This window comes from Bos javanicus, chromosome 7, assembly GCF_032452875.1.
Source record: "Bos javanicus breed banteng chromosome 7, ARS-OSU_banteng_1.0, whole genome shotgun sequence".
NCBI lineage: Eukaryota > Metazoa > Chordata > Mammalia > Artiodactyla > Bovidae > Bos > Bos javanicus.
Window position 1 is genome coordinate 47548541 of NC_083874.1, and position 25342 is coordinate 47573882.

Below are 25342 nucleotides of genomic sequence, written 5' to 3' on the forward strand. Positions count from 1 at the left end.
GAAACATTCTTGGAAAAATTCAGGTGTGAAATCTGAACATTAGTGGGAACATTTGAGTTTAGTTACCACATCTAGCAATGAGGAAAGAGTGGGGAAACTTCTTTTAAATATTTATTAAGCAGTTATTGATCATCAGGTACTGTGCCAAAGCTTTAGAGGCACTACCTTATTTTACCCTTGTTACTGTTCTATGAAGTAGATGCTATTAACAGTCTTCATTTTACAGGTGAAGGAAAATGAGACTCAAAATGATTAATTCAGTGCCTGGGATTGGTAGAATCAAGATCTGAACACTGTCTAAACAAACTAAGGGGCATCCCTTGTGGCTCATCTGGTAAAGAATCTGCCTGCAATGTGGGAGACCTGGGTTCGATCCCTGGGTTGGGAAGATACCCTGGAGAAGGGAAAGGCTACTACCTACTCCAGTATTCTGGCCTAGAGAATTCCATGGACTGTATAGTACATGGGTTCACAAAAAGTTGGACATGACTGAGTGACTTTCGCTACTAAACAAACCAAACACCCTCTCTTTTAATTCCAATACATACCATAACATTAACTGCCTAAAATGTATTAATACCAGGCCAGTTTTGACAGGCTCCTAGTATTGTCTAATAATGTAATGTTAATAACTCAGGCTGGCATCTAGGAAAGATAGTGACTTGACCTTAGAAGTTGAATCCCCTCCCTTCCATTTATTCCCTCCCTTAAATTGACCTGGTGGCTCAGACAGTAAAGAATCCACCTGCAATGTGGAAGACCTGGGTTCGATCCCTGGGTTGGGAAGATCCCCTAAAGGAGAGCATGGCAACCCACTCCAGTATTTTTGCCTAAAGAGTCCCCATGGATTCTTCATGTAGCCTGGCGGCTACAGTCCATGGGGTCGCAAAGAGTCGGACACGACTGAGCAACAAAGCACAGCACACACTAACCAGAAAAAACAAAGAATCCTGAAATGGGGAAGAAACCGGCATCAATACAGGAAATCAGAGTTGACTCCATACCCATATCAGAAACCTGCAGGAATTTCTGATACAGTATGAAAATCACACATGAAAAGAAGTAGGACAGTTATAAGGGAACTTAGCAGAAATGAGTCTGCCAAATCCTTAACAGCCTCTAATTTGGATTCTCAGTGGGAGAGGACGCGGCAGCCTGCAGGACTGAGGAGTCTCCCTCAGAGTCCCTCCCACACTGGGGATCAGGCAACAGCAGTCAGCTCAGCAGGCAGAGGTTCCATCAGAGAAAAAGCCCTGGGGAGGTGAACTACATATTGAGAGGAAATTCAAGAGCAGCTAGGTTGGAGAAGGAAATGGCAACCCACTCCAGTACTCTTGCTTGGAGAACCCCTTGGACAGAGGAGCCTGGTGGGCTACAGTCTATGGAGTTGGACACGACTGAGTGACTAACACACACACAAAATTGAGGAGATACTTGGTGCAAGAGCACACTTTACCTACTCTCCCATCTCCTGCAGGAAGCAGGATGGGCTAGTCAGCACCTGGGAGGCAGGATGGCTTGCCCCGGCCCCCATCCCCTCTGGAAATCTTGGGGCCTCAGTGCCTACAACAGCTGGCCTTGGGCAAATAAAAGGCTAAGTTGTTTAAAACAAAACAAAAGACAAACAAAACAAAACAAAAGAACAGCTAGGTGTATTTTTTTTTCTCTCCATCCCTAATATCAATAAGGTAACAAAACATTACCTACAGCAAACATTTCAATCAGAACACCATATTCATTCGGAATACAATCTTCCTAAGTAAGATAGTTTGTTTCAAGGAATGGAACATGCATTTGTTTCTTAGCCTTGGGATAACACAGGGAAGATTCCATTGGCATTCGTGGTGCTTGGTTTTGAAAGTGTGGAAATTTCGTTCATATTCCTTCTTTTTCCCCTATCTGTAAGTTCTTCCCATGCCCAGGTTATAAGACCCAGCTCAATTGCCCATTTTTTCATAAAACCATTACTAACCTCCTTAATTTTTATCTCCCTAAGCCAGGAGTGCTATCTACATCCTTTTATGTCTCTTTGCTAATTGTTGTTGTTGTTTTATAATTCCTAAAATTATAGTTCTATAGGGTGAAAAATCAAAACTAAATACTAGGGGTGGGGTGCAAGATGAAAATATATCTCCCGGCACTCCAGAGATAGTCATCTACATCAGCAGATAGAAGTTCTTTCTGCCATTCTCTTCATTCAGTTCAGTTCAGATGCTCAGTTGTGTCCAACTCTGTGCAACCCCATGGACTGCAGCACCCCAGGCCTCCCTGTCCATCACCAACTCCCAGAGTTTAGCAAACTTATGTTCATTGACTCGGTGATGCCATCCAACCATCTCATCCTCTGTCATCCCCTTCTCTCACCTTCAATCTTTCCTAGCATCAGGATCTTTTCAAATGAGTCAGCTGTTCGCATTAGGTGGCCAAAGTATTGGAGCTTCAGCTTCAGCATCAGTCCTTCCAATGAACACTCAGGACTGATCTCCTTTAGGATGGACTGGTTGGATCTCCTTGCAGTCCAAAGGACTCTCAAGAGTCTTCTCCAACACCACAGTTCAAAAGCATCAATTCTTTGGCGCTCAAGTTTCTTTATAGTTCAACTCTCACATCCATACATGACTACTGGAAAAACCATAGCCTTGACTAGATGGACATTTGTTGGCAAAGTAATGTCTCTGCTTTTTAGTATTGTAATTATCTTCATTACTTCCAACATAGTTTGGCCCCAGGTAAATAACAGGGAGGGAACACAGCCCCACCCATCAACAGAAAGTTGGATTAAAGATTTACTGAACATGGCCCTGCCCTTCAGAACAAGACCCAATTTCCCCCTCAGTCAGTCTCTCCCATCAAGAAGCTCCCATAAGCCTCTTATCCTTCTCCATCAGAGGGCAAATAGACTGAATACCACAATCACAGCAAACTAACCAATCTGATCACATGGACCACAGCCTTGTCTAACTCAATGAAACTATGAGCCATGCCGTGTAGGGCCACCCAAGTTGGACAGGTCATGGTGGAGAGTTCTGACAAAACATGGTCCACTGGAGAAGGGAATGGCAAATCACTTCAGTATTCTTGCCTTGAGAACCCCATGAACAGTATGAAAAGGCGAAAAGATAGGACACTGAAAGATGAACTCCCCAGGTCGGTAGGTGCCCAAATGCTACTGGAGAAGAGTGGAGAAATAACTCCAGAAAGAATGAGGAGATGGAGCCAAAGTGAAAACAACACCCAGTTGTGGATGTGACTGGTGAAGGGAGTAAGTCTGATACTGTAAAGAGCAATGTTGCATAGTAACCTGGAATGTTAGGTCCATGAATCAAGGCAAATTGGAAGTGGTCAAACAGGAGATGGCAAGAGTGAACAGCAACATTTTAGGAATCAGTGAACTAAAATGGACTGGAATAGGTGAATTTAACTCAGATGACCATTATATCTACTACTGTGGGCAAGAATCCCTTAGAAGAAATGGAGTAGCCATCATAGTCATCAAAAGAGTTCGAAATGCAGTACTTGGATGCAGTCTCAAAAATGACAGAATGATCTCTGTTCATTTCCAGGGCAAACCATTCAGCATCACAGTAATCTAAGTCTATGCCCTGACCAGTAATGCTGAAGAAGCTGAAGTTAAACAGTCCTATGAAGACCTACAAGACCTACAAGACCTTCTAGAAGACCTACAAGACCTTCTAGACCTCCTACAAGACCTACAACACCCAAAAAAGATGTCCTTTTCATTATAATGGACCGGAATGCAAAAGTAGAAACTCAAGAAATACCTGGAGTAACAGGCAAATTTGGCCTTGGAGTACAGAATGAAGCAGGGCAAAGGCTAATAGAGTTTTGCCAAGAGAACCCACTGATCATAGCAAACACCCTCTTCGAACAACACAAGAGAAGACTCTACACATGGACATCACCAGATGGTCAACACCGAAATCAGATTGATTATATTCTTTGCAGCCAAAGATGGAGAAGTTCTATACAGTTAGCAAAAACAATTCCAGGAGCTGACTGTGGCACAGACCATGAACTTGTTTTTACCAAATTCAGACTCGAGTTGAAGAAAAAAGGGAAAACCACTAGAACATTCAGGTATGACCTAAATTAAATCCCTTATGATTATACAGTGGAAGTGACAAATAGATTCAAGGGATTAGATCTGATAGACAGAGTGACTGAAGAACTATGGACAGAGGTTCATGACATTATACAGGAGGAAGGGATCAAGACCATCCCTAAGAAAAAGAAATGCAAAAAGGCAATATGGTTGTCTGAGGAGGCCTTACAAATAGCTGAGAAAAGAAGAGAAGTGAAAGGAAAAGGAGAAAAGGAAAGATATACCCATTTGAATGCAGAGTTCCAAAGAATAGCAAGGAGAGATAAGAAAGCCTTCCCCAGCAATCAATGCAAAGAAATAGAGGAAAACAATAGAATGGGAAAGTCTAGAGATCTCTTCAAGAAAGTTAGAGATAACAAGGGAACATTTTATGCAAAGATGGGCTCAATGAAGGACAGAAATGGTATGGATCTAACAGAAGCAGAAGATATTAAGAAGTGGTTACAAGAATACACAGAACTATCAAAAAAATCTTCATGACCCAGATAATCATGATGGTGTGATCATTCACCTAAAGCCATACATCCTGGAATGCGAGGTCAAGTGGGCCTCAGGAAGCATCACTATGAACAAAGCTAGTGGAGGTGATGGAATTCTCTTTGAGCTAGTTCAAATCCTGAAAGATGATGCTGTAAAAGTGCTGCACTCAATATGCCAGCAAATTTGGAAAACTCAGCAGTGGCCACAGGACTGGAAAGGGTCAGTTTTCATTCAAATCCCAAAGAAAGGCAATGCCAAAGAATGTTCAGACTACCGCACAATTGCACTCATCTCACATTCTGTAAAATAATGCTCAAAATTCTCCAAGCCAGGTTTCAACAGTACATGAACCATGAACTTCCAGATGTTCAAGCTAGATTTAGAAAAGTCAGAGGAACCAGAAATCAAATTGCCAACATCCGTTGGATCATCAGCAAAGCAAGAGAGTTCCAGAAAAACATCTACTTCTGCTTTATTGACTATGCCAAAGCCTTTGGCTGTGTGGATCACAACAAACTGTGGAAAATTCTGAAAGAGATGGGAATACCAGACCACCTGACCTGCCTCTTGAGAAATCTGTGTACAGGTCAGGAAGCAACAGTTAGAACTGGACATGCAACAATAAACTGATTCCAAATAGGGAATGGAATATGTCAAGGCTGTATATTGTCACCCTCCTTATTTTATTTACATGCAGATTACATCACATGAAATGCTGGGCTGGATGAAGCACAAGCTGGAATCAAGATTGCCGGGAAAAATATCAATAACCTCAGGTATGCAGATGACACCACACTTACAGCAGAAAGCAAAGAAGAACTCTAGAGCCTCTTGATGAAAGTGAAAGAGGAGAGTGAAAAAGTTGGCTTAAAACTCAACATTCAGAAAAGTAGGATCATGGCATCCGGTCCCATCAATTCATGGCAAACAGATGGGGAAACAGTGGCTGATTTTATTTTGGGGCTCCAAAATCACTGTAATTGGTGACTGCAGCCGTGAAATTAAAAGATGCTTGCTCCTTGGAAGAAAAGTTATGACCAACCTAGACAGCATATTAAAAAGCAGAGACATTACTTTGCCAACAAAGGTCCATCTAGTCAAAGCTATGGTTTTTCCAGTAGACATGTATGGATGTGAAAGTTGGACTATGAAGAAAGCTGAGTGCCGAAGAATTGATGCTTTTGAACTGTGGTGTTGAAGACTCTTGAGAGTCCCTTGGACTGCAAGGAGATCCAACCAGTCCATCCTAAAGGAAGTCAGTCCTGAATATTCATTGGAATGACTTATGCTGAAGCTGAAACTCCAGTGTTTGGCTACCTGATGTGAAGAACTGACTCATTTGAAAAGACCCTGATGCTGGGAAAGATTGAAGGCGGGAGGAGAAGGGGTCGACAGAGGATGAGATGGATGGATGGCATCACTGACTCAATGGACATGAGTTTGAGTTAACTCCGGGAGTTGGTGATGGACAGGGAGGCCTAGAGTGCTCCTGTTCATGGGGTCGCAAGGAGTCAGACACGACTGAGCAAATGAACTGAACTGTACATTGTTCTGCCTCTTGCCTCATTTGTTTTAGCATGTATCTTGGAGACTATTCTACATCAGACGTAGAGATCCTCCTGGTTTATTTCCTTGGCTATCTAGCATTACATTCATGTGTCCTTTTGAATCCCACTGTTGTAACTGTATTGCTGCTGTATAAATGCACATCTTATTGACCTTGAGATCTAGTGTCCACATACTTCTCCACTTGATTTTATTTTATTAATAACAGACTATCTGTTATCCTTTGTTACATTTCCTTAGGGTTATTATCATCTTAGGGCTTCCCTGGTAGCTCAGCTGGTAAAGAATCACCTGCAGTGCAGGAAACCCCAGTTCCATTTCTGGACTGGGAAGATCCCCTGGAGGAATGCGTGGCAACCCTCTCCAGTATTCTTGCCTGGAGAATCCCCCTGGATAGAGGAGCCTGGCAGGCTACAGTCTATAGGCTCACAGAGAGTCAGACCAGACTGAGAAGCTCAGCACAGCAGGGCATTATCATCTTAGGATAGAAGTATGAAATAATTAAATTGTGAGCTCTGTCAATGTGCTATTTTGTTATAGGGTAACAGGGTTGGTTTTTTTTTTTTTCTATTGTTGTTAATTTCAGTATACTTTATAAGCAATAACATGGTCAAATCTTAAGTGTTCAGTTTGATAAGTTCTGACAGTTGTCACTACTAGGCAAAATAAGATATGAAGTGTTTTTTTCACCCTGGAAAACTCCCTCATGCAGCCTTCCAGTCAATTTTTAACTGTCTCCCACACCAGAGGCAATGATTTTCTGATTTCTAGCATCATGTATGAATTTTCTATGTTCTTATACTTAAGTGAAAAAACATAGTATGTATTCTTTTGTTCCTTTTCATTGCTGAGTAATACCAACTTTCATGTGGAACGTACAGCAGTGCTAATTATATTTTTCATGTTCATTATATTCCTAGTACTTGTGTATCTCGCAATGGGAAGTCTGTAGTACCTCCTGACCCCCTTTCATCCAGTTCCCCCTCCCGCACCCCCCACCCCATCTTTGTTGTTGTTCGGTCACTTCAGTTGTGTCCAACTCTTTTGCGACCCCACGGACTTTAGCCTGCCAGGCTTCTCTGTCCAAGGGCTTTTCCCAGAAAGAATACTGGAGTGGGTTGCCATTTCATTCTCCAGGGGCTCTTCCTGGACCAAGGCTCAAATCCAAGTCTCCTGCATTGGCAGGTGGATTCTCTGCCACTAAACTACCAGGGAAGCCCTACACCACCTTTGGTAATCACAAATCTAATCTCTTTTTTTATGTTTGTTTGTTTTTGAAGTACAACTGACCTACAACACAAGTTAGTTCCTGTTATAATACATAGTAATTTTTACTATGCATTTTGAAATGATCACAATATTAAGTCCAGTCACAATATGTCACTATATAAAGACATTACTTACTGCCTATATTCCTCACCCCCTTCACGGGTCACTGCCGTGTTGTGGCTAAGATGTTTGCAGAACTCAATGAAGCTATGAGCCATGCCATGCGCATGGTTGGGCAACATCACCAACTCAATGGACATGAACTTGGGCAAACTCTGGGAGATGATGAAGGACAGGGAAGCCTGGAGTGCTGCAGTCCATGGGGTCGCAAAGAGTCAAAGATGACAACTGAGCAACAACAATAAATGTATCTCACACTGTACATTTTTAAATCATGACTCATTTATTTTGCAACTGGAAGTTTGTACCTCTTAGTCTCCTTCAACTATTTCTTTCTTCCCCATACCTTCCTCTCTGTGTAAATAATTCTGTTTCTTTTCTGTTATATTGGTTCATTTATTTTGTTTTTTAGATTCCACATGTAAGTAAAATAATAGTGTTTATTTCTTTGTCTGACTTATTTTACTTAGCATAATACTCTCTAGATCTATGTTATGGCAAATGGCAACATTCTGTTATTTTTGTGGCTTAGTAATATTCCATTTTTTTGTGTGTATATGTGAGATATATATATAATCTTTTCATACTCTTTATCTATTCATCTGTTGATGGGCACTTGGATTGCTTCCATAGCTTGGCTATTATAAATACTGCTTCAGTGAACATAGGGGTACATATATCTTTTCTAATGAGTGTCTTTGTTTGGATAATCCAGAAGTAGAATTGCTGAATCATATGGTAGTTCTACTTTTCTTTTTTTAAAGAATCTTCAAACTGTTTTCCATAGTGGCTGCACCAATTTACATTCCTTCCCACAGTGCATAAGGGTGACTTTTTCTGCACATTCCTACTGACGCTTGTTATTTACTATCTTCTTGATGATAGCCATTATGACAGGTGTGAAGTGATATCTCATTGTGATTTAGATTTGCATTTCTCTAATCATTAGTGATTTTAGTCTAGAAATTTTATGGTTTCATGTCTTAAATTTAAGTTTTAAATCCATTTTGAATTTATTTCTTTGCATGATGTGAGAAAGTAGTCTAGTTTGGTTCTTTTGCATACAGTTGTCCAGTTTTCCCAATACCCTTTACTGAAGAGTCTGTCTTTTCCTTATTTAATATTCTTGGTTCTTTTGTCATTAATTACCCATGTCAACGTGGGTTCATTCTGGGCTCTCTTTTCTGTTCCATTGATTTATGTGTCTGTTTTTGTTCAAGTACCATACTGTTTTGATGACTATCGCTTTGTAGTATAGTTTTAAACCATTTTGCTTCTGTAGTCCATTTGTTTCTGTGGCTGTAGATACTTTTACTACTCTTGTCTTTTAATGGTCCTCCTTTTTTACATGATTGATTTACTATCTTTACTGTATATTTGCCTTTATCAGTGAGCCTTTCTCTTTCATACTTTTTGAGTTTAGTGTTGTACCTTTCTTCATTTAGAAAAGTTCCTTTAACATTTCTTATAAAGCTGTTTTGGTGGTGCTGAACTCTTTCAGCTTTTGCTTGTCTGTGAAACTTTTGATTTCTCAAATGTCAAATATGAAATAAAGCTTTGCCAGGTAGAGTATTCTTGGTTGCACATTTTTCCCTTTATCACATTAAATATGTTGTCACTTTCTTCTGGCCTGCAGAGTTTCTGTTGAAAAATCAGCTGATAGCCTTATGGGAGTTTCCTCGTGTATAACTTTGTTGCTTTTTCCTTGGTGCTTTTAATAGTCTCTTTTAAAATTTTTGCCATTTCAATTAAAATACATCTTGGCATGGACCTCTTTGGTTGATTCCATTTGAGACCGTCTGTGCTTCCTGGATGCGGATGTCTGTTTCCTTTCTTAGGTTAGGAAAGTTTTCAGGTATTATATCTTCAAACATGTTCTCTTCTTTCTCTTTTCCCTGCTGAGACTCCTACAATATGAATGCTAGGACACTTGATGTCCTAGGCAGTCTCTTAAACTGTCCATATGTATCTATTTCTTTGTTTTCTATTCAGGTTCAGTTATTTCCACTACTCTGTCTTCCAGCTCATTGGTCTGCTCCTTTATATCTTATCTCCTGTTGATTTCTTCTTTGTTGTTTAGTCACTAAGTCATATCTGAGTTTTATGTTACGCCATGGACTGTAGCCCATCAGGCTCCTCTCTCCATGGAGTTTTCCAGACAGGAATACTGGAGTGGGTTGCCATTTCCTTCTTCAGGGGGTTTTCCTGACCCAGGGACTGAACCACATTTCCTGCATTGGCAGGTGGATTCTTTACTACTGAGCCCCCAGGAAAGCCCATTGATTTCTTCTAGAATAATTTTTATTTCAGTTATTGTATTGTGAAGCTCTACTTGGTTCTTCTTTACATCTTCTGACTCTTTGGTAAACTTTCCACTGGGTTCATAGTCTTCTCCCGAGTTCTCTGAGCATCTTTACAGTAACTGCCTTGAACTCTTTATCAGGTATGTTCCCTATATGCACTTCACTTAGTTCTTTTGGGGCTCTAGCTTGTTCCTTCCTTTGGAAAATGTTCCTCTGTCTCCTTATTTTGCCCAATTTGATGACTTTATTTCTATGTATTTGGTAGTTTTTTATGTTTCCTGACCTTGGAGAAATGGCCTTGTACAGGAGACATCCTGTATGTCCCACCAGCTCACTCCCCTCTGGTCCCTAGAGCTATATGCTTTAGAGGGACCCCTTATTTTGGTTGCATGGGTCCTTCTGTTGTGCAGGGTTACTACAGTGGATGATCAGATGAAAGCTAATCTCTCATCTGGTTGATTGCCAGATCCTGCCTTGTGTGGAGGCTGCTGGCTGCCAGTGGGTAGGAATGGGTTACAAGGCTTCTGCCTGTGGGCCTGGAGTGGGGGTTCCTGAAACAAGTGCAGACCCACTGGTGGGCAGAGGTGTGTTCTGAAGTGGGTGGATGTAGGGTTTGGGGTCTCAGATCAAATGTCAGTCTGCTGATGGGCAAGGGTATTTCCTGACATGGTTGGTTATGAGTCTGGGGAGTCCCAAAGTTGGTATTGCCTACTGATGGGTGGGGCCAAATCCCAGCATGGCTGACTGAAGGACTCTAGTGGTCCTAGGGCTGGTGTCTGCCAACTGGTACAGGGTCAGGGCCCATGGGGTCTCAGGTGCCTGACCATGGGGAGTGAGGCTTATTCCAGAGCTGGTATTAGTGTGTGGAGCTGGGTCCCAGGGTTTCTGTCTGCAGGGTCTCGGTGGTCCTGTGGCTAGTTTCAACACACTGGTATGCAAAAAGCCTGAGCCCTTTTGGGGGTGTGGCCAGGCCTGGGGGCAGTTGTGGGCTCAGGCAGCCTTGGGGAAGCGGGCCTGTTGGTGGGTGGGGCTGTCTCTGCCCAGGTAGTTGCTTGGCCTGGGCAACCCAATATGGGTACTGAGAGTCTGTTGGGTGGGGCTTGGTCCTGAGGTTTCTAAGCTAAAGGGAGGATTCCAAAATGGCACTTGCTCACATCAGTGTCCTCATATGAGCGCATGCTCCCCAGAATGTCTACCACCCATGTCTATTTCCCCAGAGTGAGCCCCCAGCTATTTTTTGCCTCTCTAGGAGTCTCTCAGAGATCAACAAGTGGATATGATTGTGGCTTCTTTCAAAATACTATTTCTGCTCTGGGTCCCAGAGCCTGTGAGATTTTATGTGCACCCTCTAGGAGTTTAGTTTCTATTTCCCATAGCCCTCGAGCTCTCCTGAAGGTGAGCTCTCCTGAAGTTAAGCTCTCCTGGGCTTCAGATGTCCTGGATGTTCTTCATTGTGTAGGACCTCCATGCTATGGAGCCCAGTGTGGGGCTCAGACCACTCCCTTCTTGGGGAGAACCTCTACACTTATAATTATCCTGCAATTTGTGGGCCTTGACTAGACCATGTCTCTGCTCCTCCTGCCCTCTTGTTATGGTTCTCTCTTTATATCTTCAGTGGTAGAAGATCTTTTCTGAAACTCTCTTGGTTTTTATCATCAACAGTTGCTCTATAAATAGTTGTAATTTTTGTGTGCCTGTGAGAGGAGGTGAGCTCAGGGTCTTTCTACTCCACCACCTCGGCCACTCCTCTGTGACTGAAAAAGTGAAAAGTCAAAATCACTCAGTTGTGTCCAACTCTTTGTGACTCCATGGACTGTATAGTCCTGAATTCTCCAGGCCATTTTGAACTCATAGAGTGTAAGTTTTACCACTTTGTTCTTTTTTAATATTTTTTTTTATTTTAGACCCTTTGCATTTTTATATAAATTTTAAGATTACTTTGCCATTTTGTTCAACAAAACCTCCTGGGATTTTGCTTAGGACTATATATAGAGACATGGTCTAGTCAAGGCCCATATCCATGGGTTGGTGACCCACAAATAGCAGGATATTTATAAGTGTAGAGGTTCTCCCCAGTGTATAGGTCAATTTCAAGAGAAGAGACCCTTTAACATTTTTTAGGTGTGTGATTCAGGAAAACTGGATACTCCTCCATTTATTTGGATCTTACATATCTTCCACTGGGTTTATTCTAAGGTGTTTGATATTTTGTTTGTTGTTAAAAATTTGATTTTATATTTTAATGTTATATTACCAGAATATGCAGTACAATTAATCCATGTATATTGGTATGTATTGTGATATTTATGTTTTGTCAGTGAATCTCTCTTTTAATCATTTTATGTCCTTATTTTTCCTCTTGTAATTTTCCTTGTTCTGAAGTCTAATTTTTCTGATATAATATGGCCATGTCCCTCTCTTGTATATTGTGGTATGCATGTATCTTTTTCAACCCTTCTACTTTCAACCTGTCTGTGTCTCTATGTTTAATATATGTTTCTTGAAAACAGCATATTGTTAGAGCTTGCTTTTCTGTTCAGTCTGACAGTGTCTGCATTTTACATGTAGTACTAATCTATTTACACCTAAAGTAAGTACCAATATTGTTGAATTTTAATTTTGGCTTCTTGGTATTTATTTACTATATGGCTGTATCACTTTACTAGGGCTGCCATAATGAAGTACTGCAAGCTGGGTAAGTAATAGTCTAGAGGCTGAAGATCTGAGATCAGGGTGTTTGCAGGGTTGGTTCCTTCTGAGGGCAGTGAAGGAAGGATCCATTCCAGGTCTCTTTCCTTGGCTTGTGGAGGGCCATCTTGTTTCTTTGTTTTCACGTGTCTTCTCTCTGTGCCTGCTGCTGCTGCTGCTGCTAAGTCGCTTCAGTCGTGTCCGACTCTGTGCGACCCCATGGACTGCAGCCTATCAGGCTTCTCCGTCCATGGGATTCTCCAGGCAAGAACACTGGCGTGGGTTGCCATTTCCTTCTCCAGTGCATGAAAATGGAAAGTGAAAGTGAAGTCGCTCAGTCGTGTCTGACTCTTAGCGACCCCATGGACTGCAGCCTACCAGGCTCCTCCATCCATGGGATTTTCTGGGCAACAGTACTGGAGTGGGGTGCCATTGCCTTCTCCCTCTCTGTGCCTATCTGCATCCAAATGTCCCCTTCTTGTATGGATATCAGTCATATCAGTTTAGTTCTCACTTTTAACTTGATTACCTCTGTAAAAGCATTAACTTAGAGACTTCCCTGGGAGTCCAGTGGTTAAGACTTTGCTTCCCAAGGCAGGGGGTGCAGGTTTGATCCCTGATTGGGGAACTCATATTCCACATGCTTCAGGGCCAAAAACCAAAACGTAAAACAGAAGCAATATCGTAACAACTTCAATAAAGACTTTAAAAATGGTCCACGTTAAAAAAAAAAAAAAAAAAAAAAAGGACCCTAGTTCCAGATGAAGTCATAATCTGAGGTACTGGTGCTTAGGACTTCAACATATGGATTTTGCAAGGAGACACAATTCAACCCATAACAATGTCTCAAAGGTTCTTAGTTCCTGTGTTCCTCCTTTCCTGTCTTCTTTTGGATAAATCAGGTATATATTTAGTATTTCATTTAATACTTTTTATTGACTTCCTAGTTATACCTCTTTGTGTTATTTTTTAGTTGGTTGCTCTCAAGATTACTATCTGCAACTTTTAACTTTTAAAAACTACTTTAAAATATTATATACTTATCAACATTCTGAGAATGTTACCACATTTATCATTTACCCCAAGTTGACCTTTGTGCTCCTTTGTTATTTTACTTTTGCATCTGTTATAAATACTCCAGTACATTGATATTAATTTTACCCTCAATAGTCAATTATATTTTTAAAGTTATGTGAAAATGAGATAACATTAACTGTCATTAAGGAATTATGTATTAAAACATAATTAAAAGGTATATAGTATTTGAAAGAAATATAAAAATGCATAAACATTTGTTCCTACATACATGGTTGCCATTATTAAAAGTAAATACAAATATGACATTGTATCATTCAGCAACTTGTATGTACTATTCTATTGACTCTGGCATCATTAAAGCAACAGTTTCTAACCTTAGCTGTTACAGCCAGCAAGATGAATGCTTAGGGTAAAGGGAAAGTCCCTGTAAAGGAAAGAAATCAGTCTTCTATGTAATACTGGGGGGCTTAAAAATATTACTCCCTGCTCATAGGCATATTGCATTTTTTCTCTACAGTGGTACCAGGAAGTTCTTTGTTAAGGCTCAGTCATAGGCATATTGCATTTTTTCTCTACAGTGGTACCAGGAAGCTCTTTGTTAAGGCTCAGCGGGGCTTTTGCACACTAGTAGAAAGATAGATCTTCTGAATTTTACTATCAAGGAGTCTGTATAAGAAATAAACAATGGATCTCTATACCTCCTGTCACTCACCTTTTGCAAGGAAAATGGAATCGGGCAGAGGTGAAGAGAGAATGAGGATTTCTGAAAACAAGAATGGTCAGGTTTACAGGAGGGACTGGTGAAAACATTGGGACTTGTAGAGGCTGAGAGATCTTTTTGGTAATTGTAGAGCTTCTAGTGAGCATGGGATGGTTCTGATGGTCCTCTCTGTCCTCCATTCTTTCCATCACACAGCCTTATGGTTTTGATGACAGAAATGAGAATGAAGACATGATGTCTGAAGTGTGGGTATCTGGGCATTAGCAAGGGCAGTGTTTTGCATACTTGTTATCTCTCTTTGCTTCACATACTCCTGGCTGTCACCCTGGTAGTGCTGGCTCATATTCTGAACTGAGATTCTCATTTGAGGAGACCCTAAGGGCTCTAATATCAGGCAAGGTTCTACTGCTTGAATGAAAAGAGAGTCACTAAATTTAAAATGAGAATGAGTAGTGGTATGTGCTTCATCTAAATTATTTCATAAGCCCAGTGCTTTAAAATTTGCCACATGTAAATGTAATTGAAACCTTATTAGAACATGCCATTGTGTAGTAATCATTATGATCTGATATATTTGACAGGTATTCTCAAGTTACTTTTTTCAAATATCATGTGGAATTGCAAATATCCATAGTGACTTATGCCTAGAAAATATTGGTAGATATTTGTTTTACACAAACGGTTGATACTTGGAGTGAACATTCCCAGGCAATAAATTGAAATAAATTGAATGATCTCAGAGCTTGCTTGGCTGTCATCACCAAGTTATGAATATTTTGGTTGTAAATAAGAAAGAAAAAAAAAAAAACCCACTGAAACCAAACTAAGCAAAAAATGGGAGTGAGGAGGGCAGTTCTTGGATCACAGATCTGAATGATACAGAAATGGTTCAGGCAGTGCTTGATCCAGTAGCATATACATTGTAACCAGAGCCCAGTTTTTCTATTTTGCTCCATCTCTTGTATGGTTGGCTTCATCTTCAGGCTCCATGCATTGCCCAGCCCCCGCCACATTGCCAGCTCTCTTTTTCACAACTGACTGCTTTTAGCTGCAAGCTGCTGACCAGCTGCATTGTGCAAGAGAAGAGGATGTGTCCCCTCTGATTGTTCCCGCATGGACCCTTAGGTATCCAGTCTCTTATTGGGCCACATTTGCTCGTGAGTCTCTCTTGAATCAATCATGGTGGGCAGGGGAAGAGGAGATTGTGACTGGCTTAATTCCATCAGGACCTGGCCATGGAACATGGTGTGAGTCAGCACTACCTGAATCACACAGCGTCAGAGGAAGGGAGAGAGGCGTGGCTCACCACTGTGGTCTGGGGACTCTGGCCTGGCGCCTGTATTAGGCTGTCACTTGCTATCTTTCTATCACTGTCCGGAGGAGGTTACCTAAGAAGCTTCATATTGTACCACATTCAGTCCTTTCCTTGTGTTATAAACCCCAGGCTCTGGGATTTTCCTTATCACATAACTGATGCCTCCTTTTAGGGCATGTAGGGGTACATTCAGAGAAGGCAATGGCACCCCACTCCAGTACTCTTGCCTGGAAAATCCCATGGATGTAGGAGCCTGGTAGGCTGCAGTCCATGGGGTCGCTAAGAGTCAGACACGACTGAGCGACTTCACTTTCACTTTTCACTTTCATGCATTGGAGAAGGAAATGGCAACCCACTCCAGTGTTCTTGCCTGGAGAATCCCAGGGACGGGGGAGCCTGGTGGGCTGCCATCTATGGGGTCACACAGAGTCGGACACGACTGAAGTGACTTAGCAGCAGCAGCAGCAGCGGGGGTACATTTTGTCCTTAGCAGGGGCCTCCTCCTTTTGTCAGGTATAAAAGTACCTCTGATTCAAAGATCTCTAGCTACAAAATTAAACAGTCTGTGTTTCACTTCAAAATGTGTACTTAGCTCTTTTACTCTCGAGTACTCTAACAAGAAGTGCACCTGTCTACAAGCTGCAGAATTGCTTTGACTACCATTATCATCATCATTTTCACTGTAGACAACGTGCTAGGCACATTGCATATTCTACTTTACTTCAGTCTTGGAAGACACTGCTTTTTAATCATATACACATTTCGAGGCCCAGTTTCAGGTATTTTTCCTCCAGGAAACCTTCTATAATCACCCTTACCCTTAGGAACATCTTCCTTGGGTAATCTTTTTTGTGTGAATTATTTATAATGCTCTGCTTTAATCCATCTTCCCAACTGGATTGTTAGCTGCTCCAGGGCAGTGGTCTTAGCTCATGCTCCCTGTATCCTCAGAGCCTAATGCAGTGGTCTTGAACATCAGGGGCTCAGTAATTATTGATTATTACTCAAGATCATGGAACTCTCATTCCTTAGAGAAAATCAGGAAACCTTTGTGCCACATGAAGAAACTATTTATTTAGGCCACATCCCAGGACAGTCCCCTTCATCTGAGCACTTGCAGGCTTATCCTGTAAAACTACATTTTTATGAACATTTCTCACACTTAGGAGACTGAAGACCTAAGACCAGAAATGTTTCTCTTAGCAATTCTATTTTCAGCACCATTCCTGGTAACGGCACTGGGATAAGCATTTGTAATATCTGACCTTTGTGAAAGTTAGAGCAGGTTGGCATAAAGCAGAAGACTCACAGAACTTGGAGACTCATCGATCTGGGTTTAAATTCTAGATCTTTTCACTTACTCCATGTATTACCTGATGAGAATTACTTACTGTTTCTAAGCATTAGCATTTTCCCCTGTAGGAAATATAATTCCTACATCACAAAGTTAGGAAGTATTCCTGTTTCCATCCCATCTGGAAATACTGCTTGAATTCTGGAACTCAACTGGAAATACAGTTGAATTCTGACAGTAACCACCGGAAGTTAGTACCTGACTCCACAAGTTTAGAACATGGTCCACAACAAGACTTCCCTTAAGATACTAGCCACTTGGATCCCCAGGTCACTTACACCTCAGACCAATAGGGTATAAGTCCGTGAGGTTCCTGCTGTGCCCCTCATGTTTGAGAATTTGTTCAGATCATTCAAAGAACTCAGGGGAACAGTGCTTATACTAACAGTTTTGTTATAAAAGATACCCACAGGGTGAGGCCTGGGAGGTAACTCAGATCTTCTGTGCCCTCTCCCCATGGAATCAGCGTGTGTCGCCCTCCTGGCACACTGATGTGTTCACCAGTCATCAAACTCCACTGTGCTTTGGTGTCCAGAGATTTTATTGCAGTTCCATTATATAGGCATGATTCATTAGATAAATGGTCATGTGACTGAACTCAGTCTCTAGCTCCCTCTTCTCTCCAGTGGTTGGGCTAGTTCAAATCCCAACTCTCTAATGACATGGTAAGTTGTTTTGATGACCAACCCAACTAGCACAACTGAAGCTATCTAAAGGCTTCACCACAGAGGTACCTTATTAACATAACAAAGATACTCCTGTTGCTCAGGGAATATCAAGGGTTTTAGAAGTTCTCTACCAGGAAATAGGACAAAGACCAAGCAAGCTGTTATACTTGAGTTTGTGAGCTAATGAATGAAACCATATATTTATGGTAAGAAAAACTGAACATGAAACTAGTTAAAGTATTGAGTTTAAAGGCTGTGTTTTATGATTGTACCTGTTGTCCTTTCCTCCCTTTTCTTTGTTTTTGAGAACTACAAAGATTCCAGCCATGCAAAGACACAGAAAATCTAGTGGGTTGAATAATAATGGCTTTACTCAACATGAAAAGTAATCTGTTGTAACTTATGTTTGGATTTAATTCATGAAGTATAGGACAACTTCTGAGTAAAGAAGCTATTAAGGCCACTCTCTTTTTTTTTTGTTTGTTTTCATTTATTCTAGGGGATTTGTTTTATTTCGTTGTTTCAAAACTTTTTTATTGGGATATAACTAATTAACAAATAACATTGTGATAGTTTCAGGTGAAAAGTGAAGGGACTCAGCTATACATATGCATGTAGACATTCTCCTCCAACTTCCCTCCCATCCAGGCTGCCACCTGACATTGAGCAGACCCTGTGATATACAGTAGATCCTTGTTGGTTATCCACTTTAAATATAGCAGTGTGTACATGTACATCCCCAATTTCCTAACTATCCCTTCTCCCATCCTTCCCCCCACCCCCGGCAACCATAAGTTCGTTCTCTAAGTCTGCAAGTCCCTTTCTGTTTTGTAAGTAAGTTTGTTTGTATCATTTCTTTTTAGATTCCACATTTAAGGGATGTCATATGATATTTCTCCTTCTCTGTCTGACTTACTTCACTCAGTGTGATAATCTCTTGGTTCATCCATGTTGCTGCAAATGGCACTATTTCATTCTTTTTAACGGTATTTTAGCCATTCTTCATAAATGTTACCATAACAAGAACATAGAGAAAGCTGAGTGACCTGCTTAGGATAATGTCAGGAGGAAGAATGACAATGGAAACAGCCTCAGATATCATCAAGTTATGGACATGATGAGCACACATGCTGAAGACTTACTTGTGACAGAGTAAAATGCTGTAATTTTCACATTCTGCAATGCTACTTTGGATCTCTGTCCCTGGATGAATTCTTTTGAGATTCCACTAGGTTTTCATATCACAACTAGCCTTGAAATAGGCAAAAAAAAAAAAAAAAAACCACTTTAAGAAAGTCTTTGTGTGGGACCACTGTGGTGAAACCATTGAGAGCTGCACATCCATTTTCCAGCCATGGGATACTAGAAGAGGTCAGAATGAGTGATGTAGAAAAATGTTTATATTATCATACTCAGTGGAAAGAAAAGTTGCAAAGTTGAGCATGAGTATGATCCTATTCTTATCCTCATGCACACATGCAGATGGGCACAAAAATGCTGGGAAACATGTCAGGATATTAATAGTTAGAAATTCCTGAATCATGGCATTACCATTCAGTTTCATTCTCTTCTTTATTCTCTTCAAAGTGTTTACATTACTTATACCTTCATTTTATCATAAGCACATGGCATGCTTGTGTATACATTTCTCTGTAATTATTTTCACTTTATTCCCTATGTGTCTAAATGATAATCTTAGTTCCCCAAGTGGAATTTATCTCTTGGAATAGGCATAATGCCACCTATTTTAGGCACACAGTTACCTTTATGTCATGTGCTCACTGTTCATCAGTTTCTAGGTGGACACATCTGCTGCCCAAATTTGTTTTCTCTGAATAATTGAAAAAGAATCCTAGAGACCAAAAATTTAGGATGAATGTGTAAGGTCAGCAGAAATATTAGTGGCTTAGTTTTATCTTAAAACTCTATACACCATCTTATCTAACCTCTTTCTCCATAAGGCCCATATGATTATAGAGGGCCATCCATCCATAAAAATTCTCTGCTAACTTTGAACTTGGCACATCACATTCCTTAAAGTAAGGCTGATGATTCCACCAAAGTCCCTTTGATAGGTGCTAGTTCATTTTCAGAAGTAGAAGCCTGGGAGGAAAATAACAGATGAGGTCTTCATTTCATGGAACAAACTCTTTCCATGCAGAGAAAAATCTTTTCAGCAAATATGTAATTTAAGGGCATTTTCCCTGATCCCATAATGTGTCTTTGGCAACAGGGGCTGGCTATTGAAATAACCATGTTTGATCCTAAAGACACTTCATTTTTTACTTTGCTGCATAATTCATCCATTTATTCATTCATTCACAAACTTATTGTTACAAACAAAATTCAAAATAATCTGCAGACACCTTCACTATAACCCCATGCTATGCACTGAGGGAATGTAGAGGGCAGAGTATTAGGTCTGACATATTTCTGTTGAAAATCATCACCCAATAGACACCATGCTTCTTATCAATAATGCATATTACCTGGATTTCAGATTTTTTTCCAACCCTCATAGTCCTCAGCTTAAAATAACTGAATCACCCCCCTCTTTTTTTTTTTGCAATATACCAAATTTTTGGCCTTCTCCAAGCCTTCTCCCCTGCTATTGCCATGAATTAAATACTGACAGTGGAAATCTTATGATACAGAACCAATGAAAGAATTCAGAAAAGTTAGACTTTAAGAGGCCCAAAGGTAAAATACACATATTATTAGGTGAAGAAACAAATTTCCTAGAGGTGTTGTTTAGAAATATGCTTTCTTGGTGAGCTCCAGAAGCTTTTTCTCCCTTTGTGATATTAAAAAAAGAATAGGCTCTGGCAGAAGATCTTGCATCATTTTTCCTGCCAAGGTGAGTTCTAAGATAGGCGTTTTCTAGTAAATGTCCTTGTTTACAATAATTGCTTTCCTGGCATTGTGATATAATGCTGCTGTTTCCTTTAATCTAAGTCATACATGTTTCAGTATCTGTGACCATTCAAGCTTTTGTAACAAGAGACACAAAAAGAAATTACTTTGGCTGGTTTCCTGAGATGTTAGGATAGATGCTATCATTTACAGCCATAGTTGAGGAGAAATCTCTTTAAAGCACAAGGGAATCTGTCCCTGAGACTTTATCTGTTTTATTATAACATGATGGAATATGAACAATATCACATATTTTGTGTCCATCCATTGATTGACTAGGTCTTTAGTCTTAAGTGATTGTGACCAATACAAATAATCAATGACTTACTGACAAGATGAAAAGGGATTGCCATAGACCATCTTATAAAAAACCCCAAATGAAATCTGAAACTAGAAAAAGAAATTTAAGCAAAATAGATTCCTCATGGTGCTCATGGGCCCATCAGTCACATCTTTGTGTCTCTACTAAGAGGTACATCTTTCTCTCCAAGATGGGCAACTGGCTCATTTCCCAAGGCCTTGGCTTCACCAAGCCTACTTCATCCCCATTCATGGCCTCAGGGATTTCCCTTTCTTGCAAATATAATTTGTCTAGGAATTGATTTAGTGTTTAATTTGAGATTTACTCTACTGTTACGCTGTGTGCATAAACAACTTGGTGATTTTCTTTAAAGTCAAATAAGTCAAAGTCATTTCAACAAACAGATCTTAGGACTGATGTTGGATCAGCATTTATTTAAACTTAGCACAATCACAGAGAAATATTTCTTTTATTTCTAAAAGTTTATTAAGGCCTTAGTTTATACTAGGTGATGTTGTAGGCCCTGGGATTTTGGTGGTAAAAGACAGATAAACTCCCTTCTCTCATGGTAGGTATGTTGTGGGGGGAGCCCACAACAGTGAATGAATTAACACAAATAAAGAGAGATGGAAGGAGGTAGAAGAAGGGAGAGAGAGAAAGAGGAGGGAGAAAGAGAAGGAGAGAGGGAGAAAAGGAAGAAGGCAAAGACTACAAAGAAAGGAAATTACAAAGAAAGGGGAGAAGGGGGAAGGGAGAGATGTTAGGAGCAATAAGAATTCTGAAACAAGCAAGAGATAGAGTATGTGTGTGTAAACCACAGCCTTTACAAGTATCACAGCTCTAGTTCAATGGAATGTACAAATTAGAGCCATGTGATTGTAAAGGTCAGGAACCTCTAACAACCCAGCATTATTTCATTGATGGGCTATGGCCATGTGGGTCTTTGCAGTGTTCCTGAAAGAATGTGATGTGAAAACAACTACTCCCTACTCTCACAACAGAAAAGAGTACTACTGCGTTTCAATTATACCCCCTTCTTGAAGACTCATAACCAATATTACCATATGAAAGATTCTGGAAATTTACCCTGGTCTTCTGCATTGCAGGCAGGTTCTTTACTGACTGAGCCACCAGGGAAACCCAAAATACTGGAGTGGATAGCCTATCCCTTCTCCAGGGGATCTTCCCAACCCAGGAATCGAACTGGGGTCTCCTGCATTGCAGGCAGATTCTTTCCCAGCTGAGCCACCAGGGAAGTCCTAGTCTATTAAACTGATTTTGACAATGGAAACTTTTTTTTCCTGTTCTACTTATTAACTTCCACCTTACCCATGTTCTAATGGTTGTCACATGAGTAGGATGGCTAGTGGAAGAGGCATCTGTAAGCAGAAAGCACTATCACTTGGACACTCAGCCTTACTAGAGAGTAGTCAAAAGATAGTAAAAAGATGATACCTACATGCTAAGGATTTATAGTGTGAGTATGGGCCAGCTCAGTTCATTAACACCTGTTCTGTGCCAGTCCTGGGAATCAAGGTAAGAGTAAGTCATCGTCTGCCTTCAAGAAGACCCAGGAAGGTATGGTACAATAGAATAGGTATTTACATGTAAATTAAAATTTAAATCAGTATCACTTGCTCCAGTAGAGAGAAAGACACAAGATACCAGGGAAGCACAGAGATTACTGGTTAAGAAGTTACAAGGGATATCATGGAAGACTTCCTAGAGGAGGTGACAGGAATTACATATGTAAATCACTGGAGAATAATCCATGCTGTACAGCTATCATATGGACAATGCTCTCAGTTCCCAACCCTAAATCTACAGACTTTTTTCTGCTTGCTCTCTCTCTTTCTTCCTTCTCTCCATTTTCCCTTTTCTCTGGGACTGCATGTGGACTATAGATTCTTCTTTCTCCTTTCAACCTTTTTCTTGAAACCACCAGCATCTAAACATGCTCTGCTGCTGCTAAGTTGCTTCAGTCGTGTCCGACTCTGTGCAACCCCATAGACGGCAGCCCACCAGGCTCCGCTGTCCCTGGGATTCTCCAGGCAAGAACACTGGAGTGGGTTCCCATTTCCTTCTCCAATGCATGAAAGTGAAATGTGAAAGTGAAATCGCTTAGTCGTGTCCGACTCTTAGTGACCAATGGACTGCAGCCTACCAGGCTCCTCGGTCCATGGGATTTGCCAGGCAAGAGTACTGGAGTGGGGTGCCATTGCCTTCTCCATCTAAACATGCTCAAGTCCCTGTTATTAAAAACTAGTGAAATCAATCCTCTACTTAAAAATTCCTTTTCTGATACTATGTCTCCCTCCACTTCCCTTCCCTTTACAGCCTGTCCTTCTGCAACAGTTACCTTTACTCATGTCTCCACTTCTCACCACTTACTGCTCACCAAGTTCAAAATGCCTTATGATCAAGCCAGTGCTTGCTAAGGTGACCAGTAACCACCATGTTTCTAAATCCAATGACCATCTTTCAGCTCTCCATTATTTAACATCTCTGGAGTATTTCTTCATATTAACTGATCACTCCCTACCTTCTTGAAATACACGCTCTCTTTGGCTTCTGTGACATGATACCTTCCTGATGTTCCTCTTACATGTCTGTTCAATCCCTATTTAGGTCATTAAATATTAGAGTTAGTTGAGACTTGGTCATAGGACCCCTGTACTTTGCACTCTGTATTTTTAGCTCTATTTTCTGCCTTGATTTCATTGATTACCATAGATTCAGTTATTACTTACACATGATGAACCATTGATATAAATCTTCAGCTCAGCTTCCAGAACATAGATCTGTCTATCTGGCAGGTACACTTGAATGCTTTCTAGGTACCTTGATCTTAGCATATCTACAATGTCAAGTTTAGTCCTTTTTCATCATCCTCTGTCTCAGTGAATAGCATCCCCATATGTCCAGTTCCATAAGCCTCAATCACAGGAGCCAAACTTGACCTCCTCTTTCATCTCTGCATATCCAATCTGTCAACAAGCTCTCCCAACTTCCAAATCTGTACATATCTCTTTCCACTGTCACAATCTTAGTCAAAGTAGCCACCATTTTTCATTTGTGTTTACTGTATGGTTAGCCAAGTATTTTTTAAATGCAAACTGACCAGACCTCCTGCCTACTCTTAGCTGGAAGACCAAAATCTTTAGAATGGTCTACAAGGCCCTTCTTGTGTTTATTCTTGCATTGCTTGACTCATTGCTTTAAGAACATGTTTTGAATACACACACTGTTCAAAGTACCATGGAAACATGCATGTTAAGTCACTGAGTTGTGTCTGACTCTTGGCGACCCTGTGGACTGTAGCCCTCCAGGCTCCTCTGTCCATGGGATTCTCCAAGTAAGACAACTGGAGTGGGTTGCCATGCCCTCTTCCAGAGGATCTTCCTGACCCAGGGATTGAACCTGCATCTCTTACGTCTCCTGCATCGGCAGATGGGCTCTTTCCCACTAGCGCCACTTGGGAGGCCCACGCACTTCTCAAAGCACCAAGGAAACAGTGGTGAACAAAACAAATAAAGCTCCTGTCCTTATCATGGAGCCATGAATATATATTCTAGTGGGGGAGATTAACAATTAAAAAGTATAAGAAATAGAGACTTATTTTCAGGGGTGATAAGGACTATGAAGAAATATTAAGTAGTGCAGGGCTTAGAGAGTAACCAGCTAGGAGCGATTTTAGAAAGGTGGTAAAAGAAGCCTCTTTAAAGAGAGGATTCCCACACAGAACACTAAAGGAGGTGAGCACACACTTGAGGTTCTGGCTTTCTGCTCTCTCTTGTTGGTGCTGTAGACCGGCTCATAGTGTTTATATTTCCCAAAGCCTCAGGCTACTCCAAGGCCTTTACACAGACTCCCAGTGCATCCTCTTTACCTCTTCGTGTTCCCCTGCTCCTTCTACTCCATCTCCTCCTGCAGTACTCTCCTCTCCTCCCTGCATTTCTTCTGGAAGAATCTTTTTGGCCCCCTGCTGCTGCTGCTGCTGCTGCCAAGTCACTTCAGTCGTGTTCGACTCTGTGTGACCCCATAGACGGCAGCCCACCAGGCTCTGCCATCCCTGGGATTCTCCAGGCAAGAACACTGGAGTGGGTTGCCATTGCCTTCTCCAATGCATGAAAGTGAAAAGTGAAAGTGAAGTCACTCAGTCATGTCCAACTCTTAGCAACACTATGGACTGTAGCCCACCAGGCTCCTTGGTCCATGGGATTTGCCAGGCAAGAGTACTGGAGTGGGGTACCTAGACTAAATCAAACTCTGTGTTCATGTATTCTTGCTGATTATGCCCTTATCTTCATGTTGTCAATTGAGTTTTGTATTGTATGTGGGTGGATTTACACATTCAGTGGAATATTTACTGTTCCTTATGTTTTAATTAACACTAAATTACAGAAATTTAAATTTTTTAAAGTTAGCTGTAAGTTTTAATCTCAAGAGTGAATCACTTTTTAAATTTATAAATCTTTAGTCA

At 40.9% G+C, this 25342-nt stretch overlaps 1 long non-coding RNA gene across 1 annotated transcript in view; it reads right to left on the reverse strand.

Moving 5' to 3' along the window:
- Positions 1-25342, reverse strand: part of LOC133252046 (uncharacterized) — a 54952-nt gene that overhangs the window by 29066 nt on the left and 544 nt on the right. Inside the window, exon 2 of the long non-coding RNA XR_009737792.1 lies at positions 19409-19497. This is a non-coding gene — a long non-coding RNA (uncharacterized LOC133252046). The remainder of the gene's footprint in view (positions 1-19408; positions 19498-25342) is intronic.